The 24,926-nt window shown below is 36.5% G+C and overlaps 1 long non-coding RNA gene across 1 annotated transcript in view; it reads right to left on the reverse strand.

The window, feature by feature from the left end:
* Positions 1-24,926, reverse strand: part of LOC145313102 (uncharacterized) — a 205,370-nt gene that overhangs the window by 72,551 nt on the left and 107,893 nt on the right. The gene's annotated exons all lie outside the window — the stretch shown is intronic.

Consider the following 24,926-nt stretch of genomic DNA (forward strand, 5'->3'; position numbering starts at 1 on the left):
AGTGTCCCTACACTAGGCCTCTAGGGTGAAAGACGCTATTATTTAAAAATGTAATGATATTTTGGATTCTGAAACATTTAATTTTGAATTTATTTGAAATTGTCCTATTGTGGTATCCGCCGAGGATCAATGGCAGACACCGGAGTTCAATTAGATTACGGCAGTGTGACAGACGTGGACACCTTACTATAGAGAAGCTACGCTTCTCTAGCTTTCACTAGATAATGATCAACATCTACTTTCAGTTGTCACTTTATTGAAGGGTTAAGAGATACTGGAGTTATATACAACAAACAATAATTACATGGATAGGAATAAATAATCATAACATAAAAGCATAAATAATACATATACAATGGTCAGTTTGGGCAATAATGATTCCCCCATCCCTGGAAAGGGTGGGGGAGAATTAAGAATACAGTTAACCATAATAAACATGACAGATTCAAATCATTAATTCTAAGCGTAGGGAGGGGGTCACTAGACCTCTTCCCCAGGACTCGGGGGAGGGCCATTGACCCTCCACCGAACCCCAGATCAGGGGTGCCATAGACATGGCTCACGGTTGCCGAATACCACAACTCTCCCCTCGGAAGGCTGGGAGATGGTTTCCCTACCAGACTTCCGACAGTGGTTGAGGCCTTCGGCCCGCTCCTTAGGGCTAAAACTATATACAAACGATAATGATTCAATGGAATCCTAGTGGTGAGTATCTTCTTAGGGTTGATGGGCTCCCAATGTGGGATAGAAGGCAGAGGCTGCCTTGGGTTGGATACGTTGGTCAGCGCCGGCAGGTATCAGGTTTGGTGGTGGCACATTTGTTGCTGGAACGGTCAGCAGTGGGACCTGCGGGTTGTTGTTGGCAGCGGCTGGGGCACTGGCTGCCAGGTTGAGTGTCTGAGCAGCGGCCTGTCCTCCTGAGGGGCCGCGGGGTCTGCCAGAGGGCGGTCCTGGTCTACCTGGGCGGTCATGCCCGCTGTCCGTTGATTTCATAGACACCATTTCCTCGGCTGCTTCCCTGCCGATGGGAATGGCATCCCAGTCCACTGAAAAGTCCCGGGACTTGGCACGGTTGAGCCTAGCTCTAGCCATCGCCTTCTTATACAAGGCTGGGTGGTACAGGAACACTTGTGATATCGCATTCAGGGCTGCCCGGACTCCTCCTTGTGCTGCTGCCAGAGAAATGATGGTGAGGTCCCCCAGCAGTTTGAGGATCAGCAGCAGCAAGCACAAGATGGCGGCGCCATCTCCCCACTCGTGGATGGCTTGTCTAAATCCTGCCCAGACATCCAGGGCTGCCTCTCCTTCCTCCGCCAGTCGGTCAATGTTGTAGGACACTATCCCATGGTCTCCTGTGGCCGAACAGCTGCCTTGCTGAACGCAGGAGCCATAGGATAGGCCGGTCAGCATGGCACTCTTGTATGCTGGGAACGCCAGCAGTTGTTGCCAGTCGTTCAACTCAGCCTGTGAATACAAACCACCTGAACTGAAGTCATCTAAGGGGTCTGTCAACAACTGCTTAGGCGTATCCAGCGGGGGTGGCCTTTTCTTGGGAGCAGGGGTTAACTCTATCCAGCCTTCCTCTGCGTGCACAGTCAGGGGGTAGGTGGAGGAACAGGGAATCTTGGTGGCGTGCTCACTGTATACCCGCGTCACGGCGTCTACAAAACCTGTGGGCTCCACTGGCACTTTGTCCCAACACTCCTTGTGTTCGCGGACAACATACTTGTGCCTTTGGCAGGTCAGCTGCAGCAGGATGTCTCCCCTCAGTACCGAGAACGTGCTCCCCTGGACACGCACCGGGTGGGCCGGATCTAGTTGCTGGAGCTTCCAGCAGTTGGCCGCTACTTCTTCTGCTGCAGTGCTCCTCATGCGTGTTTCCAGGGTGAATCCAATATAACCTGCATGGATCTGTGCTTGGAGGGGAACGTCAACATCCCTGGCCGACACTCGGGGCAGCGCAGCCGCGGCTGGGTCAGCTGCCACAAACAGCGCTGGATGGTTGGTGGCATGGGCCTCGAAGTCGCAGTTCACAATTGAGGTGGGGCTGGTCATGTTGATGAAAAACTGGGCCTGATGGTCAACCAGATGTGCATCCCTCACCAGGCTGGGCTGGAGGCTGCGGATCAGCCTCAAGGGGCAATCTCTTCCCAGGTGATCCCACACATAGGTTGCTTCCCCAGTGATACAGGACAGCTCAGAATGGGGACAATCGAGGGTCAGGTGGTCAGACTGGGACTCCACCCGTCCATCCTCCACCACATAGGTCTCCTCCTTGACCAGCAGCCGCCGCTCCTGGAGCACTAATTCATTGCGGTAGAGCTGGCCCTCAAAGTGGACGTTTCCCCCTCGCAACCCACCCCCTCGGGGCTGTTGACGAGGGCGCCCACTACATCAACGGTGAAGAACAGGGGGTGGTTCAGCTGGAACGTCAGTGGCTGGGTCTTGCCTGGCAACGTGTATACTCGGTTCCTGGCCAGGTCTCGGCACGCTTCTGGGTCTATCTTGGTTGGCCTCATGAGGGTGGGGACCGAGGTCACCTTGAGGTGACCCCATACCCCACACCTGAATGTCCACTGGGACACGGTGAGCTGACAGCTGAACCCAGTGGTTTCCCTCACCTTGACTTGCTGCAGGACGTGGATGTCGTGGCCCAGGGGCACCTCCTGGTGTAGGGGCTCCGTGTCACACATCTTTTCTTTGTTGTAAGACGTGACATGGGTGGGGTTGGCACAGTCCCACCCCACCAGGACGTAGCTGGTTGTAGGCCACACGGCTGCCAGCAGGAGGCCCCACAGGACCATCCACCAATGGGAGAGGCTTCCAGGTAACCATCTTCCTCGTGCACGCGGCTGGGGATCTCCGGCTCTGGTCACGGCTGCTTCTTGGGGCTGGACACGGCTGGGCTGCTCCTGGCTAGACACAAATTTCCATTGAGCGTTATCTGTATGCGGCCGAGGCACCCCGATACCCTCCCCAATGACAGACTGGCAAGCGACTGGCACTTGCCTGGGTGTCGGCTCCCCTAGCCCTAAATGCTCCCTTCCCTGGTCCAGGGCATGCCCAGTGGCATGGGGCTGAAGTGCATGTGGCACAGGCTCGCCCTTACTCAATGCCCTCCCCTGCCCTAGGAACTCAGGTGCATGTGGCACAGGCAAGCCCTTATTTTCCCAATTTTCAATCTCCCCAGCCTCAAGTGCAGGGGGCACAGGCAAGGCTGGGTGTTTACAAGGTTTTGGATTCAATACATTTAACAAATTCAACTTATCCTGATGGTGAGCCGCTGGGTTCCCTTGGCTGGTAGAGGGCTCTGGATGGCATGTAGCTGGACTCTCCCTGCAGGCTGGTGGCGCTGGCCGGCATGTAGCTGGGCTCTCCCTGCAGGCTGGTGGCGCTGGCTGGCTGGGGGTGACGGGTGTCACCCCTTCCTCTGGGACCGCTGGCTCGTTCCAGGACTCAGGTCTCTCGGTGGCGGCGACGGTTGTCGCCCCAGACATCAGGTTGGAGGCTGGCTCGTTCCAGGATCCAGGTATCTCGGTGGCGGCGACGGTTGTCGCCCCAGGCACACGGTGGGAGGCGCTGGATAGCACCCCCCCATCATCCCAGGTGGCGACGCCGGGTGGCGTCCCATACATCGATGCAGAGGTGCTGGCTAGCACCTCCTGCCTCTCTCGTTCAGCGGCTGCCAGGGCCTCCCCATACACCGTCTCAGGGACGCTGGGCAGCGCCCCTCCACTCTTGCTGGGTAGGCTCAGTCGGGCAGGTCCCATCATGTTGAGGCTGAAAGGCTGGGGCCTCAGCACCTCTGGCTCGGCTATGTTGTTGGGCTGTATCAGCTCTGGCCCCAGATGGTTAAGACTGAAGCCTAGGCCAACCCGGTTGGGCTCAGCCGCGCCGCCCAGTACGTTGATCCTAGCTGGGACAGTCCCGAACTGCGGCATCCCATCGGCTCGGTCCGCAGCTCTGGAGGCGGCTGCTTGCGGTGGTGGTGCTGGGGGCGCGCTCCCTTCCATATGGGCCACTCTGCTGGGCTTCCCTGGAGGGGCACCTTTGTCGGCGGTGCGCCTGCGGCTGGCTACCTGGGCCCAGTCAGCTCTACACTCGGCCGCCGTGTGGCCGTCATAGTGGCAACGCTCACACTTGGCAGAACGGTCACGGCGTGGCTGGGTGCGCCTCTCCTCTAGGCTAACTTCCACAGGCGTTGGACAGTCTCGAGCTCGGTGGCCTCTCCCCTGGCAGCGGTAGCAGCGGCCTGGAACCTTGTCATCTGGAGCGACCTTCCCCATCTGGTGGAGACCCGGAGCCAAGGAGCCAATCTCCATTGGCTCCGACTCGTCATATTGGGGCAACTGGATGCAGGCAGATCCAGTCAGCCCGTCGGTCGAGTCCACTAAGCACACACCTTCCTTCAGCTGCTTAGTAACCATGGTCACGGTGAACATGGCCTTGCGAGTGTACTCAGGTACACTCGCAATTTCATGGTTCATCATGAGGCGTTTTACATTGGCGTTACGAATTCCACGGTTTAATTCGTCCACCAACAATTCAAGATCCTCATGATTGTAGGCGTCCCTATACAAGGCGCACTTTGTTGATATGTACGCCTGTATAGGTTCTGTCGAGTGTTGCTTGTAGTCCCTAAACGCTTGTTTAAGCGTTTGGGACTCAAAAGCAGGGCGAAATAACAATTCACACTCGGTCTTGACCTGCTCGTAGGTCAAGGCTTGGCCTGCCTCGCCAAACAGATGGGACGCCATTTCCGCCGCTTGCCCTACCAATGACAGTAGTAGGGCGTTGCGGCGGTTGAGGGAATCATGAGGTGGCACGCGGTAAGCCGCCCATGACATTTCCAGTCGGCGGATATGTGCCGACCAGGACTGCTTGGGCGGCCCTCTATACTCCGGCAGATTGCTCAGCATCAGCTTGCGGTACTCGGCTGGGGCCGGCTGAGGGTCATCCTGGAGCCATCCTGGGGCTTGGTCACCTCCTGGGACTTGATGCTGGTCCATTGGGTCAACGGTGAAACGGCGGGCACAAAGTTATACAGAACTACAATGAATGGGTTGTCACTTGAGGCTTCCTAGCCTAACAGCCAACACTGTTTGTATCACTAGGTTGGGAGTTTTAGTTGCAAAGGTATAACTTAGCTGTACTTATCAATAGTTAGGTGTTGAGGTAGATAGATGTTGAGGGTCTGAACTGCTGTCAGGAACTGATTGGGTTTTCCCTTATCACACTAGAGCTAGGAGGAAAGAAACTTGCAATTCTTTATTTGCTAAAAATACCCCTGTTAGATGCTATGGAGTAGCTCTGCTCTGGTGTGAAAGTGTGTGTGTGTGTGTGTGCGTGGAATCTTCTGTCCTTGTAACGCGCGTTCGCGCCGTCAAATCCGCGCACACGGGGAAAACGCGCTCTCACCCCTCAGCTCGCTCCCTCATTGGTCCGCTTCGTCCGTTGGATTTATGATGTTTTCCGCACTTTGTTGCGCTACCCGTGAATGGCGCTCTGTATATCCGATCGCTAGCTCCACACTACAGACGGACTTAGCCTAGTGTGGGTAGGAAGGGGGAAGCGCGTGAGGGGACGGGGGTAACTCCGTCCGTTCCCACTGTGAGGGAAGGGGTAACTGTGTGCTGGTGTAATGGGGCCTCTGCTTCTTAATCTTAGGCTTATCTGTTATATAACCCTGATTGTATTTGTCTTCAAATGGAGAGGGGCCCCCTCCCCTTCCCTTGGAATAAGGGGTGTATTTGTTATTGTGCTGTGGGCTTGAGATTGTTTTGATTATATTACATCTAACTTTTATTGCTGTCCTTATCACAATTGCATAACAGATTTGTTGACCAACTCTGTTCTATTTTTAGCTGTTATCACAATAAACAGTAATCCAAGCCTGTTCTATTCTTAGATTTATCACAACACAACAATTTGTTTGCCAAGCTTTGCTCATAAATCTATTGTTTGGTCATCACATTAGGGTGGTAATCCCTGCAAATGTGATATAATATCTGTCTTCTAGATGGGTGGCTGCGTTGTAGCTTCTCAGGATACTCGGGGTTGACGTAGTTTTTCTCTGTTCTGGTGCACTACACCCGTATGTTAGCTCGCAGCTTGCAGCTATGTGGCATGTTTCAGCCTATCGGCGGCAGGGAATGTCCCGTCCTGCTAGCGCCACTGGTTCGGATCCTGCTATTTCTTGCAGTAAAGTTGGCCTATTTTCAGCCGTCTACACGTATTTGGCTTGTTTCAGCCGGTCCGCAGGCCTGTTTCAGCCCTTTTGGCGCTCAATTCTCCGTTAGATATCAGCGCTGCTCGCGGTTATTCGTCAGATTTCGCTGTTTTGCTTCCACAACTGCCGGATGCAGAGTTAAACTTTGCTGTCCAGGGTGGGTAATTCAGGTTGCTTGCGTCAGTTTTGCCAGATTCACTGCTGGGAGTACCTTAGCCTCAGATGCGCGTCTGCTCTACACTTGTGGTTCGCCGTAATCTCACACAGCTGTCACCAAAGTTGTGGTATCCGCCGAGGATCAATGGCAGACACCGGAGTTCAATTAGATTACGGCAGTGTGACAGACGTGGACACCTTACTATAGAGAAGCTACGCTTCTCTAGCTTTCACTAGATAATGATCAACATCTACTTTCAGTTGTCACTTTATTGAAGGGTTAAGAGATACTGGAGTTATATACAACAAACAATAATTACATGGATAGGAATAAATAATCATAACATAAAAGCATAAATAATACATATACAATGGTCAGTTTGGGCAATAATGATTCCCCCATCCCTGGAAAGGGTGGGGGAGAATTAAGAATACAGTTAACCATAATAAACATGACAGATTCAAATCATTAATTCTAAGCGTAGGGAGGGGGTCACTAGACCCCTTCCCCAGGACTCGGGGGAGGGCCATTGACCCTCCACCGAACCCCAGATCAGGGGTGCCATAGACATGGCTCACGGTTGCCGAATACCACACTATCAAGTTCCAAACTTTTATTCTATTAATTCTTAGTAGAATACTTTTTTTAAAGGCTTTGAATAAATAACTTTGTCTAAAACTACAAGTGTTAAAAATCATCTTAATATTTATTAAATGTTGGGGTATGAATTCTAATATTCATGTAATTTTCTGTTAAGCTATGAATAGACAAGTTAGGGTAGGGAGGGGACATTGGACAGTGAATTACACTTGTAGCTTTTTATAAACACAGTATTTTAAGTGTTTGTTAAAATTTTTTTTTTATTACATCTTAATTGGTAGATGTGTCCAAAAAATTCAAACCTCAATTTTGGACTTCAGAAAGGTAATTTAAATTATCATCATTGAAGTTGTATTTTAATTTATCTTCTATTGTGATATCCCTTAGATCCGTGTTACAAGTTACATATCTGGCCTTTACCTTATCTTAGAAAATAATCACCTTAAACTTGAGAACTGCAGGGGGATAGGTTTGCTAAGTTTGTCCGGCATTATTCTCATAGGAATTTTTTTTGAATTTTGAAAATGCTTGTACCCCCCCCCCCCCCACCTAAAAGGATAATTTTTTTTACAATTAGGTTAGGTTATTTTATGTGCTACGGGGCCAGGGAGGATTTGATAACTGTTTTATGTTTTAAATTGGCACTAAACTGTTGTGAAAATAGAAAAGAGTAATAACAGAAAAATGTAAAACAGAAAAAGTTTTATTATTCAAATATCTGATTAATATTTTTCTTTAACCAACGTTTTTTAACATTAGAATCATATTTATTCAATTTGAATTTATATATTTTATTATTTATGTAAAAATTGTATATATGTAAGAATATTGATTAGCAATAAACTTTTGAATTGTTAATTAAGTCTATTTACAAACATATTGGTCTTTTTCTAATTCTTGGAAATTACAATGTTTAAGTTGATTCCATTGGGATTCAATCCATTAAAAATTCTCCCATGCCACTAGCACCAAATGGAATCTAAGATCCAAATTAGGACAACCTATAATGATTTTATCAATCTTAATCTATTTTGATATTATATAACCAATTAAATTAATATTTTGTTAAATGCATGTCATCATGTTTGGGAGTAATTCTAGGTTTGTCAGCATAGGAATTTTCCATGACTGCTTTAAAGTTTATAATAAAAATGTACATGTACAGAGAGGCTAATATACTGAATTGTTTATTGATTAAGTCTTTACACAGAATTATTGGTCTTTTTTCAAATTCTTGGAAATTACACAAAGTCCAATGTTTGAGTTCCAGCTTATAACATACATACCAAGAAGATTCCATTAGGAATTCAAAGTTTTTCCCAAGCCCCTAGCACTTCCAGGAATCTAACATTTAAATTTGATTTCTCTAGCTATCCTTTATTTATTGAAGAATAATCTAATCTTTCTAATCAATTTTTTGTGTAGGACTTGCTATTTTATTTGGGAGTAATTAAAGGTTTGTCAAAATTGGAATTTTCCATAACGGCTTTGAAGTTTATAATGACAATGTACATTTTTGAAAGTGCTTAAGAAATATTAAAATATACTAATAAATGATTTTAAAAAGGATTTTCGACCTTAGAATGGCTGTTGATGAAAAAACTATTTAAATTTTACTGGTTTTAAACTTGTTGGGAATGGCAAACTGCCACCTTTGGTAATATAACATTATTGTAATTTAGTAATTTAAGTTAGCTTTTTTTATAAATAGGTGTGTATGATTCTCCAAGGATTTCTCAAGGGAAAGTTGGTGGACGCCCCCCCTCCCAAAAATAATTAAAGATCACGCCAGAAAAGAAACGACATATGATTCCAACAGTTATCTTTACAGAAAGACAAACATCCTTTTTTTTTCACAAGATATGGGATTATCAATTACAATATTGTTATCCTATTATATAAAGTAGAAGGATCTCAATAACCACTGAACTTAAATGGTCCTCCTTTACAGTGAAGCATCACATAGGTCTCGGGGTGGTTTTAGGCTATTTATTTTTAGATTTAAGTCTTATTTTTCTGCCACCTCCTCCTTGAATCCATGAGAAGCTTTCCAGTAAAGGAAAACCAAATCGGTTCAGTGGTTAGCATGATTCTTTAAAATTTATGAATATTTTAAAGATAATCTTATCTTATCTTTAAAATTTTCCCATGTTTGTGATTAGTAACTCATACCTATTTTTCTGACCTAAATAAGAGGATCTTTTTTAAATTCTCATAATAACCTAATGGAACCTTTTTATTAATAATGCAATACAACAATGATACTTAACAAATCCTTTACAAATTTATGTCATGTCCTTTGAATTTTCATTGAAATTGGTTTGAATAAGTATGATTTCAATGGATTAATCACTTTAATGTAATTTGATTTTTATAAATTAAATTTTATACAAGCCATGTTTATTAAGTTAAATTTGGATATCCATCCATTTTTTACAATATTCTGTAATTTTCCATAGGGAAGGGTGGATGAGCCACTTTATGTTATTAAACCTAAAACTCTTGCTGAAAGCTACTATTTTCCATAGTAATTTTTTTCGCCAAATTAAGCATTTTTTAACAATCTTATTTTTAATAAAAACACTTGACACCATTGCTTGTTGGGTATGTTTAAAGTATGAACATAAGAGTCAAGTGAAAATATAATGTACTTAAAAAAAAAGATAAGTTTTATCAAAAGATTAAAAATTGTAAAATTTGGCGGTAAATAACAAGAGCAAAATTTCTTGGTAGAAAACGGCGAGAGAGTCTTTTCTGCCGCTGTTAATAGTTCCACATTGTTACTTATGAAAGCAAATGCTATACCAAATTCCAAAGCTGTAACTCTTTATTTTTGTTGGGTTCCTTTGTGTTAATTTGGCCTTAAGCATACATGTTCTCCAAAAAAGTGTTTGTATAACTCTTTAGGCTTTTACAATAATTATGGAAATTTCCGCTTTAGGTTGTCATGAAAGTCACAACAAAACAAACTTTATAAATTAATTTTATTCAACGCCCACCCTTTGAACAGTAAGGTAAGTAACATATTTTATACTTAAAATTGTATCAAAGTTAGTGGTAGAACTAATTTCTTTACTTATATTGAAACAACTAACATAGTATTTATAGAACCAAGGACTATTTGCAATTTATTTACTAGCTGCAATGCCAGTTGAAAATAGAGGTTGGTTAGAAATTTAATTTCATTTCAGCAATAGATTTATAGTATAGATGTATAAACAGCTTACTACATACTTAACTTTTTCAAAGACCTAATATTCTGCAGACAAGAAAGAATTTCATTAAACTTTGCTTTCTAAATTCAGCTGTTTAATGTTTTCTTTTGCTTTTTGAAAAAGAAAGGAACAATTTTTGTGAAAAATTGTCATTTCTGTCCAAACTGTATTTCTGTATTTATAAACTTAGTTATTTATGATTAACAAGGCATTTTTCCTAATGATGTGAATACTTTAAATCAATCATAATTATCAAGTTTTTAGTAACATCTAGCAACAAATATAAAACTAATATATTTCAGATGTTACCAAATTTATTTTTTGTCTAAATTTACATTGTTTTCAATTATTTTTCTTTAAAAGATTGAGCTCTCCTTGAGGTGGTGGCAAATTAATTTATGTTAAATGTCCTTATTTTAAGTTACTGTCAGTTTTTATGAGATCAATAGATAATTTTTAAAAAATATTATTCAAAAAATGAACAGTATTTAGACAATTAAAAAAAAAATTTAGCTAGGAAAAAATGCAAAATTAATTATAAATAATATATAGAAGTCCAAGTAAAGGAGTAAAGGGGTGTTTTCACAATTAGACTTTGAATCCTTTTATTTTACACCCCTCAAGTTTTTTTAAAATACGTAAGCTTACTCGACATGAAAGTATAGAACCCCCATGCAAAGTAAAATGTGTTAACATTAGTTTACAAGTTTCGTTTCGTTCTTTTGCCAGCATCTGTCTGTATTTAAATTTTTGAAAAATTCAGCTGATCTCAAAGACCCAAAGAAGGCCTTTGAAAAGGGGTGACTGTTACATATACTATAAAATACTCTATATATATAACTTTAATATTTCAGCATTCCAAAAAAGTTAAGAAATATTCTGGGGGAAGGAGGGGAGATTATTTTTTCCTAGGGGCTATCTAACTTTAGATACTGAAGAAACCCTCCTTGTTGCCATTATTTTTGGATGTAATTCCAGGTTTGAAAACATATGAATTTTCCATGACTGCTTTAAATGAAACATAACTGAGAGTTGGAATTTTTTGAATATCTCCATCCTTGCGGGCACAGGATGCCAGCAAACCTGGCAAGGTCATTTAGGTAAAGAGCAAAAATATTTTTTGACTTAAAAACATTTTTACATATTATTTTTCAATTCAAAATAAAAGGTTAGTTTGCTTTGTCTTAGTCTGTATTATTTTTAAAAAAATACATGTGGCCTTACTCTTTACACTACGCCCCTAGCCTCTAGGGCACCGTGTTCCAGAAAAGCCCAAAAATGACAAAAAAAATCATAGAGAGGGTATATTTAAAAATTTTTATGAGATTTTATTTAAATAGCAATAAGTATCCCTATATCTTTCAATATAATGGCGAAATTTTTATATATCTCCATCCTGGCTGGCACAGGATGCCAGCAAACCTGGCAGCGTCATACAGGTAAGAGCAAAAATATTTTGTTTGCCTTAAATAAAGCATTTTAAAGGGCGAATATAGGTTCGATATGATATGAGCTTATATCAAAGGTGCCATTACATACTTTTAGAATATCTATGCCAAATTTAAAAATTCAAAAAAATCCTTAAGTAGATTTTGCAATTTTCTGTTTCAATTGAACATATAATAAATGAGATTGCCGACAAAATCGCTTATTTTAGCCCTTTACAAGACTTTTTTTGACTATTTTGCTTAAGTTTGATTGACTATTACATTGGCACGCACCTTAAAAGATAATTTAAATGTTTATTATTTTAAATTATATACTAGTTTATTTAATTTTTTTAAAAGCATAAAAATAATTTGCGTAGAAAGGCGTCAGGAGTATTGACAGGGTAAATAATACGTCTTAAAGTTTATTTTCTGTACAGAGATCTTTGATTAATTCATGATGATATAAACAACCCTTCTGTACGCATTTTCAACACACACACACACGGCCACAAAAAAACAGGGATTTGAAATCATTCTTCCTCCAAGAAAATTTTATCGATTAATTTTTTTTTACTTTTTACATTATTTGATGTTTTTTTTAACTTTTAAATAATTTACTTTATGAAGGTAGAAGGAGGGTATATTTACCCCTGATTAATTGGTTTCACCGTTATTACGACTATCATTTAACGAAAGCTTTTTAATTCAACCTTGCCACGAAGCCTTGTGTGATGCTAGGGTGTTTGAGTTCTTAGGGAACCACACTAATTCCAAATTTTTTTTTCGAGATTGACGGGTTTTAAGCTATAAATAGACTTATACAATTGAATATGTCAATATTTTTAAGTTATTTATAATCTATGGAATTGCACCTTTGATATAAGCTCATATCATATCGAACCTATATTCGCCCTTTAAGTTATCAAATACCAAAATATCCTATAATAGTACATAGTACATACCAATATAAAATTTAAGTGTTTAAGTCAATTTCAGGGTCCAGGTATGATCCTGCAGGTCCTGATCCCTCAGAAATCTTTAAACAGCTCTTGAGACCGCAATTTTTGACCTATAGACTTCAAATTTTAAACATAAGCTTTTCTAACAAGTATGTATGACCTACTGAAATTATATAAAAATCTGCCGCCGTTTTCCCGCCGATCGCCGCCGCCGAAATTTAAATTTTGAGATTTCTAATCTAAAGTTTACATACAGATGAGCCTATTTCTTATTTATTTTCTGTGTGTATATGTAGGGAGGGAGGGGACAATGGGCTGTTTATTCACAAAATAGCGTTTTCTCATTTGTAGGCATAACAATTTGTGGGACTTTTATTGAATTTTGATTGGTTGGTTTATTAGTTGAGTGTCCAACGTTTCAATCACTAATTGTAACTATAGTGTAATTATAGAAGGTGCAATTTTGTGTATTAACATTGGGAATGTACATTAAATTCTCGGCCATTGTCTAATCCCTGATAAATCTCTGATATATAAGTCTTTCATTTTATTTTCAATTTACTTAAAAGGAAGCATTTTCTATCTTAAACAATACAAATTCTACTTGTCTTTTTTTAATAAGTATGAAAGCACCTTTGGAAAAAGATTGCTTAATATAATGGTGATGGGAGTTAATAATGCTAACGAATTAAATAAGAATACATATTTGAACTAGGAAACCACATAAAAATTTTTAAACTTCTAGCTTTAATGGGTTCAGATGTGGATATAAGTGGGGCATCCCCCCCCCCCCAATATAAAGGTAAAATGGCTTATGAGAGCCTAGACATTTAGGGATAATCTTTATTTAAAAGTTTTCTTTACTTTTAGTTTAATTGAATATGTGTTGGAAATAAGTAGAAAAATAAATTACTTTTATATCTTAAAAAATTGTTATTTTTTATGGACCTAGTATCTTTAGGGCTTTAAAAAAACAAACTTCGCATAATTTCGCATACACAGGGTAAAGTTCTCTGATATTATACATACATCTAATATCACCATGTAAGAGGATTTGCTTGCAGGGAGTAAGGGAGGGGACAATGGATCGAATATTCAATTTTAGGAGTCTCAGACTTTGGGGACTGGCTTAAAGGGAATGTGCAAGAATTTAGCAGTTTCTGACTGAGTTTGGGGACTTGCGCATGAAATGCCGCTACTTGTTATGTATGTTTTGAATATTGCAGACGGGGAGAAGGGATAAGGGAAGTGGGGGCAAGGGAAATAAACACTCGTTGTGTTAGTTTGGAATGTAGCAGACGGGGAGAAGGGAGGTGGGGGTTAGGGGCAAGGGAAATACACAGAATAAAAAGTGGCAGTCATATTCTTGCTAGCAGCTGGCCGGGTCCAATAATCTTTTAATATAAAAATCACACCAAAAAACCTCAATATATTTCATTAAAAACAAGTTGTGATTTCACTTTACATGACGCTATGGAAATCTATTATTCAATTAACAATCCCTTTATAATTTCCTACAAATTTATTGGATTAAACTGGATTTCATGCCCTTTCTTTGATAACTTTTATATTGAATTAATTGCCCATTGTCCCCTCCCTTACTCCCTGATTTGCTTGGACTTTTTTGGTCTTAAAAGATCTGGAACCAAACGTAAAATTTTCATTAGAAGAAAATTGTCTATTTTACAGAAATCGGGTATGCTAAGAAAACCATCTACAATTACAACAAAAAATGGAGATTTGACTTCTTTTAAAGGCTAAACGTATAAATTATTACATACTGATTTCAAAAATGTATAATACTTAAAAATAGCTTTAAAAATAAAGGGTCCACGATAATTTGAAATGTAGTTTAGTTGACCTTAAAATTAGTTGTTTACAATGATGAAAAGGAACTTAATTCCATACCTCTGGTATAATTGCACATAAAATTATTATTTTTCATAGTAAAGCTAATCCTTTCGGCTATATTTCCAAAAACTTGTGTATATTACTAATCAATTATTTAAAATTGTATTTTCCAAAATGTAAAAAACGATTTTTTGTCACTCGCTGGAACATAGTGTAGGGGCTGTGATTCGAATAGGCAGAGATTGGCTACAAAAATAACTTTAAATCATGTCAAGACTTAAATATGAAATTAGAATGGCCTGAAATCATTACTGGACCTATTTTAAGATTCTCTCAAAGAGAGAACGTAATCGGTACAATAGTTATGAAAATCTTAAGCTTCAGACTACATAGGACTAGTTGCCAGGGGACTCTATCTCCGAAGGAATAAGGAGGTGGAAGACAAATAGCCTAAAACCATCCTAAGACCTATTTGAGGCTTTACTATAAAGGATGACCATATCGGTTCAAGGGTTAGCAAGATCCTATAGACAAAAAATTACAACTTTTTTTAATAGGATTGTAATTAGGCTTCTATTTAATCAAATGACGATGATATCTTTTGAAAGATGATATTTTTTGCATGCCCATTTTCCTTTTACAGATTTTTTTTTTAGTTTGTCTGTGTTTACATACATTAAGATTTATCCTTTATAATACAAGATTTAAAATATCTTTGTGCAAAGAAAATTTGATACGCTTTGTTCAATATGTAGTTTAAAATCTGGCCACTAGGTGTCTCAAACAAAAAATAAAATATAAGTCAAAGATAGATAAAGTACATAATTTAGTTTATTTATTTTGAAAATTGTTTATAATACAATTTTACGAAAAAAAAGTAAGAACAAGAAAAAAATTTAACTGGTCAATCGTATACTTGTCAAATAAAATAAGTGGATGCTCTATTTTCAGAATTTGCATTAGATAGGCATATAGTAAATTTATGTTAAACATACCTGAATAAATCAAATTAGTATTTCATCATAATATGATCTTTGTCGATCATACTGAAGCTAAAAGTTACTATAGCTGCAAACTGGAATAATTTAGATTATGGTAAAATATTGCCTTTTACTATTGTTTGCCAGAATAGCCTCCCTAAGATATTAGTTAGTTTATCAATCGATTTTCTTGTCCTTAATTGTTTACCTAACTATAAATAATAAAGTTATTTGGTGCATTCAATCTTTTTAATCCTGTTTAAAGTCTTATTTCATGGTAAATATTATGCTTTTTATGCTAAAAAAGTAAAATAAAATTTTGTTTATATTTAGACTATTTTGACTATAGAATAATATAAAATGTGGGAAGGAAGGCATTTACTTATTTGTTATAAAAAATTTTAGACTCTGTAAGCAATTATAGCTTGTATTCCAAACATCTTAGGACCTCATCAGTCAAATACGTAGATATATTTTCATTTGTGCCTAAAAATACAAAAACCAATACATTTTTTGTCTTATCTAAAGCTCAATGTGACAATTTTGTCTCTTTGCTATTTATTCATGTAACACCCTGCTAAATTCAAAGAAGCATCACAGAACTATACTTTTAGAACTTGTTTCAAAACCAAAATAGAATTTCATTTATTCTATTGTTCCAATTATATATTTTTTTGGTAATAATATTGTTAAAGAAATAGTTCTATTCAAAAATTCCATTCCAATATCATAATTGTATCTTTACCAAAAAATTTTACCTAAAAAATAAATAAAAAACCAAAACAAAATTAAGAAATAAATTTGTCTGATAGGCATCTGATAAAAGAAATTTTGCTTATTAAATATTGATAGCCCTAATAAAAATAATTCAAAGTTCTTTATTCTTAATATAAATCTATAAAGATGAATACAAAATTACAGGTTCAAAATGGAGGAACCTCCTGGATTTAGAAGGAAAATATCAAAAAACTTGTTTAGAGGTTTTCTAAGGTAATTAGAAGTTTAACATTTATTATCCAGCATTATTATGATTTAAGGGATTATTGATTAGGATAAAACAACAATTCTTTAGTTACAAAGAAGGTGTATCAACTTTTTTTTTTATAGCTAGCCGGTTCTTTTAGTAAGTAGTAGATGTAAAATTTTTCATAGAATTCAGATATGCAATCGTTTTTTTTGTAGACCTCTTATTTTTTAAGTAATTTAAGTTTTTAAAAAAAATAATTAATTCGGTTTTAAGGTACTAAAACGCAACAAAAAAAAGAAGAAAATGGCCAGTAAGAACAAAAATAGTAAGATCTTTAATTTGACACCTTACTTTTAAAATTCTGTTGAGTAATTATTGAAAAAATCTATTTTTTTAACCTCGGTTTAATAAAAACTTTAGACCTAAATATTTTCTCAAACAGACATAAAAAACATGGGTTCATATATACCTTTAGAATCAGAAAAATATTACGAATCCATTGTAAGCAAAATTGAAAAAAAGTAAAAAAATAAAAAAATAATCAAATGGCCAATTATATTTTTTGTTCAGGCAACACTATTGTCTTCCCTTTTTTACCCCCTCTTTACCCCCTCTTTACCCCCTTCCCATTTTTATACTCAATTCAAGAATTAAGACGTTGCCTGTACAATATAATATGATATTTTCATATAATTCCTTTTATTGTAGTTTATATACTATATTGTAAACTTTTTTTTTTAATTTTGCTTACAATGGATTCGTAATATTTTTCTGATTCTAAAGGTATATATGAACCCATATTTTTTTACTTGTGAAATAATAAAATTAAGTTCAAAGTTTTTATTCTCGTGGGTTTAAAAAAATCGATTTTTTCAATAATTACCTGACAGAATTGAAAAAGTAAGGTGTCAAATTAAAGATCTTACTATTCTTGTTCATAATGACCATTTTCTTTCTTTTTTTTTGTTGCATTTTAGTACCTTAAAATCGACTTAATTTTTTTAAAAAAAACTTAAATTACTTAAAAAATAAGAGGTCTACAAAAAAACCGATTGCATATCTGAATTCTATGAAAAATTTTACATCTACTACTTACTAAAAGAACCGGCTAGCTATAAAAAAAATAGTTGATACACCTTCTTTCAATAAAATAAACAAATACATAGACCCTCAATTCTATAGTTTTTTAAAGAAAGAATTACAATTTATCAAGACAATCTGGTTATTTTTAGAGTTGGAGTTGTAATATGTTGCATCTCAGCAACTGTTTACTATGGAGGATTATGCACTGAGAAGTACATCTCAAATCCTGCAACAATTTCCAGTGAGATGGTGCCCCTCAATGATATACCACCTTTGCAATGGTCAATTTGTAAACAAGTCCAATTCGATTGTCTATTGAAATGGCATTTGATGGCTATTAATGATTCTAACTTTGAGTACTATGATGACAACTTTTATTTAGAATACGATACTGATCTTGGACATTTTTACTGGTTTTCTGGTATTGAACATTTTTCATTAAAGGAAGCCAGAAAGAAATTAACTGCTGTAAGACTCCCTCAAGTATACCTAATGTCTCTAATTTAAAGCCTTCAGCTTCTATAAGAAAAAAGTTATAGACATTTAAAATGACATATTAGGTATATCAGGAAAGATTTCCAGCACTTATGATAGAAATTTCAATTTCAAATTAACTCAACTTGAGGCAAAATTATAAGCTTTTTTGGGCATAAAGTTAGGTTGCCAGTAAATAATTTTCCTTATTGCGATTTGTCAATTGCGTGGGGTGCTTGATTAATTTCTAGATTTTTTAGTTTTCATGAATTACTCAACTATTGATAGACGACTGAAATTTTCAGGGATTGAATAAGTTCCAATTCTGCATACTTCTATCAAGTTTCATCAAGCTTTGCAAATTGGTTGGGGTGCTAGTTCGATTCCTAGATTTTAAAGTTTTCATTATTTTCTAGACTTCTATACAACTGAAATAAATTCAGGGATTAAATAAATTAATTAGGTTTACATTTTACATATTACCACAAAGTTTCATTAAGATTTGATAATTCAATGGAGTGCTAGATCAATTCCTAGATTTTTACATTATAAATTTTAAAAGGTTTTGTGATTTATTTTAATGTTTTTATGACCCTTTTTTTCCGGATGTCTAATAGACATTGTCTATTAAGAGATATAAGTTTTCCGGAATTGTAATGTAGGGAGTAGATTTGAAATCTGCATCAAATTTTAAGGATTTTTTATAAAATTCGTTTTTTGTATAATTCTTTATCTAAAAGCGGAAATACAAATTAAGTTAATTAATTTTGGCATCTGTGATTGGTGGATTTAAAAAATCTGCGCTCTGATTGGATGTCGTACATCATTCAACCAATTAGAGCGCAGGTAGTTTAAAATCCACCTATCCTATTGGTCAAAATTAATTAACTTAATATGTATTTTCGCTTTTAGATAAAGAATTTTACAAAAAACAAATTTTATAAAAAATCCTTAAAATTTGATGCAGATTTCAAATCTACTCCCTACATTAACCCATTAGTGCCGAATTGGGTTTTAAAACCCGGTGCCAGAAAATGTAAAAAAAACGGTTTTCGGCTTCATAATTGCATCAATCTCAGTATGAATCCCCCCTCTACTACCCTGGCTTTCATTTCCCCCTGGAGCAGGTAGTTTTGCTTACTTCCGTTTGCCGGTATAGATCAACAAAGTTTGAAAATCATGAAAATTCAGAATACCCCATCTAACTTTTTTGTTTTTATAGTAAAGTCGCTGATTTTTTTCGTTAAATCTAAAGTTTATTGACAAGTACATCTATTTGTGAATTCGTTTTATTTAAATTATTATTTTTTATATGATTTTTTTATCGTTTTATTACGCCCTATATAGGCCCGGTTCGGCATTTCCATTTGGAGTCTGAAATTTTTATTACCCGATTTCACTAATAGATCTTTTTTGACAACAACAACAAAACAGGGTTTTTTTACCCAAAATCGCCGGCTAAACAAGAAATTTGAAATAAATCGCTTCGTATTATACTTATAGCTCTATAGATTACATGAGGTTGTGTAGTTTTCAATTACGGATCATATCAAAGTTCTAAAAAGTGTTCATCTCACTTTTGGCGTTCAAAAATTACATTTTTCGATTTTTGGTCAAAATAACCGGGTTTTTACAGGTCAACCGGGTTTTAAAACTGGGGGAAAGCACCAAAAACGGGTGATAATGCCTGGTTGGTATTTATGGCCAAGCCGAACCGGGTTTTTTTGCAACTTTCCTGTGCACGCCACTAGAGCAAAACAAAAAAATATGAATTCCGTTTTGACCATTATAAAGGTTCCCTGAAACTTACAGCTCGATCGGCCCATAAAAGTGGCGCTCGGCACTAATGGGTTAAAATTCCGGAAAACTTATATCTCTTATTGTCTATCCATTAGTTTTTAGCTTGCTACTTATGGATAGTGTCATCCTTGTTTTTCTGCTAGGATTTAATGCTTACCAACAGAAGTTAAATCTTTTTGGACCAATTTTAACTATGAAAAGGGGCGTTTTTATTGTAAAAATGTAATCAGTTACTTGTAATTTAATTTGTGTCCAAAATAAGCTCATAATAAATATTGAAATTTCTAACTTGAGTACTGGAAAACTTTAAAAATTTTCATTTACCTAACATTTTATTTGTAAATGTGTATAACATTTTGTTATTGAAGCTGAAGCCTTCAAATTTGGGATACTTGTGGGGATACTTCAGCAGGTAAAGCGATGTATTTCTTCCTGACTTCTTTCAATAAATCTAAATTATTTGAGTATTAGATAGTCAATTCATTTATGAATAGTAATTACTCTTTTTAGAATGTTATTATGAAGGAGATATGTTTGGTTTGTATGCTTCCTCAAGTGAAGCATATTGGTCTGACATAAATTTAAGAGTTCGCTACAAACTATCAGATTTGGTTCAATATATTGACACATGGAATGAGTCATCTTTAACATGGAACAGGATTTCTGAATATTCTCAGCATTTTAGGTTACTCTTTAATTAAATTACCAGCAGCTGCACATTCATGGACCCTGTATTTCAAAGTTGGAGGAAAGGCTAAACAAAATAGAATTAAATTCCCCCAAGCCTATATTAAGCTTAACTAAAATTTAAAAATCAAGTCATTTTTTGGTTAGGGATATCTTAAAGGACAAATAAAAAACTTTACTGTAAAAGAACTATTCAGTTTGCTCTTAGCGATGGGGGTTTCCAAACATTTCTTATTTAAAAATTTTTTTTTGGGTTTTATTGTTTTGTTTATAAAGTGAAATAAACATAGAAATGCATGGATATTGTGAGGTAACATTAGATGAAAGTAAATAATTAAAAAAATTTCTACTTACCTTATAGAAAGCAAGTCCAAACATCATAAACACATTAAAAGAATGTTTTTAACATTACAGGTCACAAATGGTGCTACAAGATGAGCAAACTGGATTTTGGTGTCATACCCTACTGATGGGTGTACCAAAAAAAATAAGATTTAATCTTAAAGGTAAATAAAACATCATGCAATACACATAATTAGATCAAACCCAACATTTCGTTTTTGGGAGGTCTCAAGGGTGGACAAACATTGCCCTATTGGGATATTTTAAAGAGGACACACTAATTTAGATTTGAGTTTTGAAAATAGATAAAAAATTTTAGTTAGGGGCCAATTTTTTTCTAAGAGTGATTTCTCTGGAAAAAAAGCTTTCTATGAAGTGTTAAATATGTAGAGCAATATAAGAATTTTTATAAATATTAGGAAAAAAGTTACTTTTTATAATTTCTGATAACAATTGTTATTTTACTATTTCATTGCAGTATGGACAAAGTTGACATATGTGGCTATACATTATGAAGGAGATATACACAGTGCATTAAAGAATATGATAAAAGTTGAACCAATTCAATATGTCTCTAATATTTTGGTAAATGTGAATGCTATGGAACTGTCATCTGGTCATGAGATGACTTGTAGTCGTCAAAATGAGAAATGCTTTCAGAATCTTTTATTAGATGACCTGAATTGTTCTTTGCCATTTTATGTTGAATATCACAAACCCATTTGTGAAACATATGATAAAGGATTAGATATGGTAAGGACAAGATTGACTCATATTGAGAATTGTCAGACACCATGTCTCCAATTGGAAATGAATTATAAAGAAGAACCAAACAAATTTTTGCTATTCTTAGTAAGACCCAAGTATGCTCAAGCATTTATTGATTCCTCTGAAGATGTGATTGGATATGTGCTTGAAATGCCAAAGAATGCAAAACTGACTTCTTACACACATGAGTATTCTTTACCTGTTGCTCTAGGATATTTTGGATCTATTGCTGGAATTTTCCTGGGAATATCTTTGATTAGTTTATTAACATGGCTTACAAATTACACAATGTCCAGTGCAGATATTAAGAATTGTTGTCTTAACATCACTCAGATAGGAATGACAGTTTATCTAGCTGTAATGCTTATCCTTTTTTTAAACAAGTACTTAAAGTACCCACGAGATACTTCAGTAAGCTTTGCAAAGACAACATCTGACTTCAGTATCACAATATGCAGTTCTCTTCAGATTTATGGTGTAATTAATGTAATTGATGTAATTGATGAAAAAACAGTACATGCAACTGGAGTGTATGTTTCACATGATATGTTTTTGATGAAAAATGAAACATTTTGGCTAAAATGGTCAAACCCAAGGAATATTATTGATACATTGAAAGTTAATGATGGTTCTAGTGAAATTGATCTACTCGATGAAAGCCTACCACCAAAATTTTCTTTTCTACCAATTGACAATGAAACAGTAGCTGCTTGTCATACATTTCAGTTGACACCTATGACAGAAATAGATTCCTTAACCCTAATTCACAATGAAGAGGTGCAAGTTTATTTTCACAATAAAGGACAATTTCTTTATGAGTGGGACAAGCAACACAACCTGATATTACCAGCAACCAAAGAAAATGTTAAATTAGAAATTGGTAATAGTTTAAAGGTATATGACACTGCTGTTATTCTAAAGATGGAAAGAAAATTAAAACTTGATGCAGAAGATTATCAATCCTATGATAAATGTGTCATGGATTATGGAACTGAAGAATTAGGAGAGGATCTAATGGAATGCTTTCTTGGTAAAAGCTGCTACAATTGTATGGATATCATATCAAACAGTTCCCTTACAAATATTAGGAATCTCCTTCAAAGCCAAAACAAATGCTCACCACCACAAAATATTTTGCTAACATCTGCAGATAAATCAGTTTCTCTTGATACAATTCTCATTAAAACTGGTGATGAATACTCAGAAAAAAATGATTTGACTGGAAGTCTTGGGGTAAAGGATAATTCACAAGCTGAAAAACCGAAGATTGAATTCTTTTTTCCAAAGTTCACAAAGTTGTCACAGGTTTCTCTAATTTTATGATTATTTACTGAATGATTCTATGCTAGAAGAAATTATATATTCTCATAGTAAAGTAAAAGGATCTCTATCTGCCTGTTTGTGTGTACTAAAAGATTTCACTAACCACTGAGCTGATATAGTTCTCTTTTATAATAAAGTAATAGGATCTCTGTCTGTCTGTTTGTGTGTACCGAAGGATCTTGGTAACCACTGAACCGATATAGTTCTCTTTTACAGGGTAGCTTCTCATAGGTACTGGGAAGGTTTATAACTATTTTGGGGTGAGAATACCACCACTCTCTCAAGAGAAGTAGCCCCTAGAGGCCTATAGGGGCATAGCCGCTAGTTAAAATATATTGTACCTAGGAATATTTCTCCTATACAGTTGGTTCATTTTTGGGAGAATTTGGTGGCCTTGTTGGTATTCTACTTGGATTGAGGTAAAACAAAATTTTATAATTATATATCAGTAGGTATAATTCAAGAAATTATTTTAGTTTTTTGGATCTTCAGTTTTTTCTTTCCAAATTAAAAGGAAAAGATGTTTTCAAAGCTATTCTCTACATTCTTTGTATTATTTCTGTTGTCTGGTTATTATATGAAAAGATACAAATATTTGTTCAAAAACCAACAATGGCAACCTTGGAAATGATTGAAAGTAAAGATATACCAATATCATTCACACTATGCAAAACCTTCTACATCAAGGAGTTTGATGGAAATTTTAATGATCACACCCTTTCAAATATAGTAAATATTTCTTTTGTATACAACAACACAAAATCAGATATATTAGATGAAAGTGATTTGGCATATGAGTTTGTCTCTTATTTGGATGATCCCATGATGTGTAAAGAATTTGATTTGGCTAATATAGAAAAGAATTGGATAAAGATTGTGAGAGATTCTAACAATAGGGATAATAATTTGCATTTGTATATTCATCAACATGGAATGTTTTATATGCAAGAATTTAAATTGAAGTATCCTAGCAATTTATTTAAACTAAGTCCATCTGATAAAACAAATGAATTTGCCGAAGTTCTTGCTGAATCATATGACATACAGGATGATCCCCACTTTCCCTGCTCTATAGAAATACATCAGGATTGTGTGAATAGAGAAATCATAAGGATATTTGATTCTTCTATTGGATGTACTTACCCCATACAGAGGTTTGAATTTTTCTATATCAAATCAAATAAGCTATCTTTTAAGTCTGCTTCAGGACATTGAAATGCAAACTCAAAATTTCCTTTTCTAGGGAATTATTCGGTGTAGAGATGTGCTCAAATAATGAACTGGAAACTCTGAAAAATATCACAAAGAGGGTTCTAAACAGTGATGTATGCAAGATACCCTGTGAACTCCATTACTTTCAGCTACATCAACTACCAGGTAATTATTTCTTAAGTAAGTTCAGTTTCATTATAAATAAACAGAGATGAGTGTTATTAAGATTGTTGATACAGTGTTGATAATCAATTTTCAATTATATAAAGTAGCAAGCTTTTTGTCTGTAGCAAAAAATCTTGCTAACCGCTGACCCAATATGGTTCTTCTTTACAGAGGAGCCTATATTGGTCCTGAGATGGTTTTTGGCTATTTCATTTTTATAAATAAGTCTGGGTATAATTTTATGCTATTTTTCTGCTAATTCATATCCCTAGATGCTAAGGGCGCAGTTGCTAGTATTTTAATTTTAGGACAGAAAATTAAAATAGATAAAAATGATAGAACCTTCACTTTCTACTTTGACGCGGTGCCTGTCAATTTGGTTACTCATTCAAAACCTTTGTATGGCACCTGGGACTACATTTATGAGATTGGAGGCTGGATTGGTCTATTTCTTGGATATTCTGTAATTGGAATCTATGATGATTTTCTTAGATTATTGAGAGTTATCAAACAATGCTTAGCATAAAATCTAAATCTTATTACAAAAAATCATTTATATTGTAAGTTAATCATCCTTACCCTTTTAATGAAATAATGACATTGTAATACCCTTAACCTGCAGTGTTCCTCAAGAGGATTCCTCCTAAAACTAGCATAAAAGTTACCTTATTTTAAGTATATATT

The sequence above is a fragment of the Acartia tonsa genome, chromosome 3 (assembly GCF_053477335.1).
Source record: "Acartia tonsa isolate MP-2025a chromosome 3, ASM5347733v1, whole genome shotgun sequence".
NCBI classification, from domain to species: Eukaryota; Metazoa; Arthropoda; class Copepoda; order Calanoida; family Acartiidae; genus Acartia; species Acartia tonsa.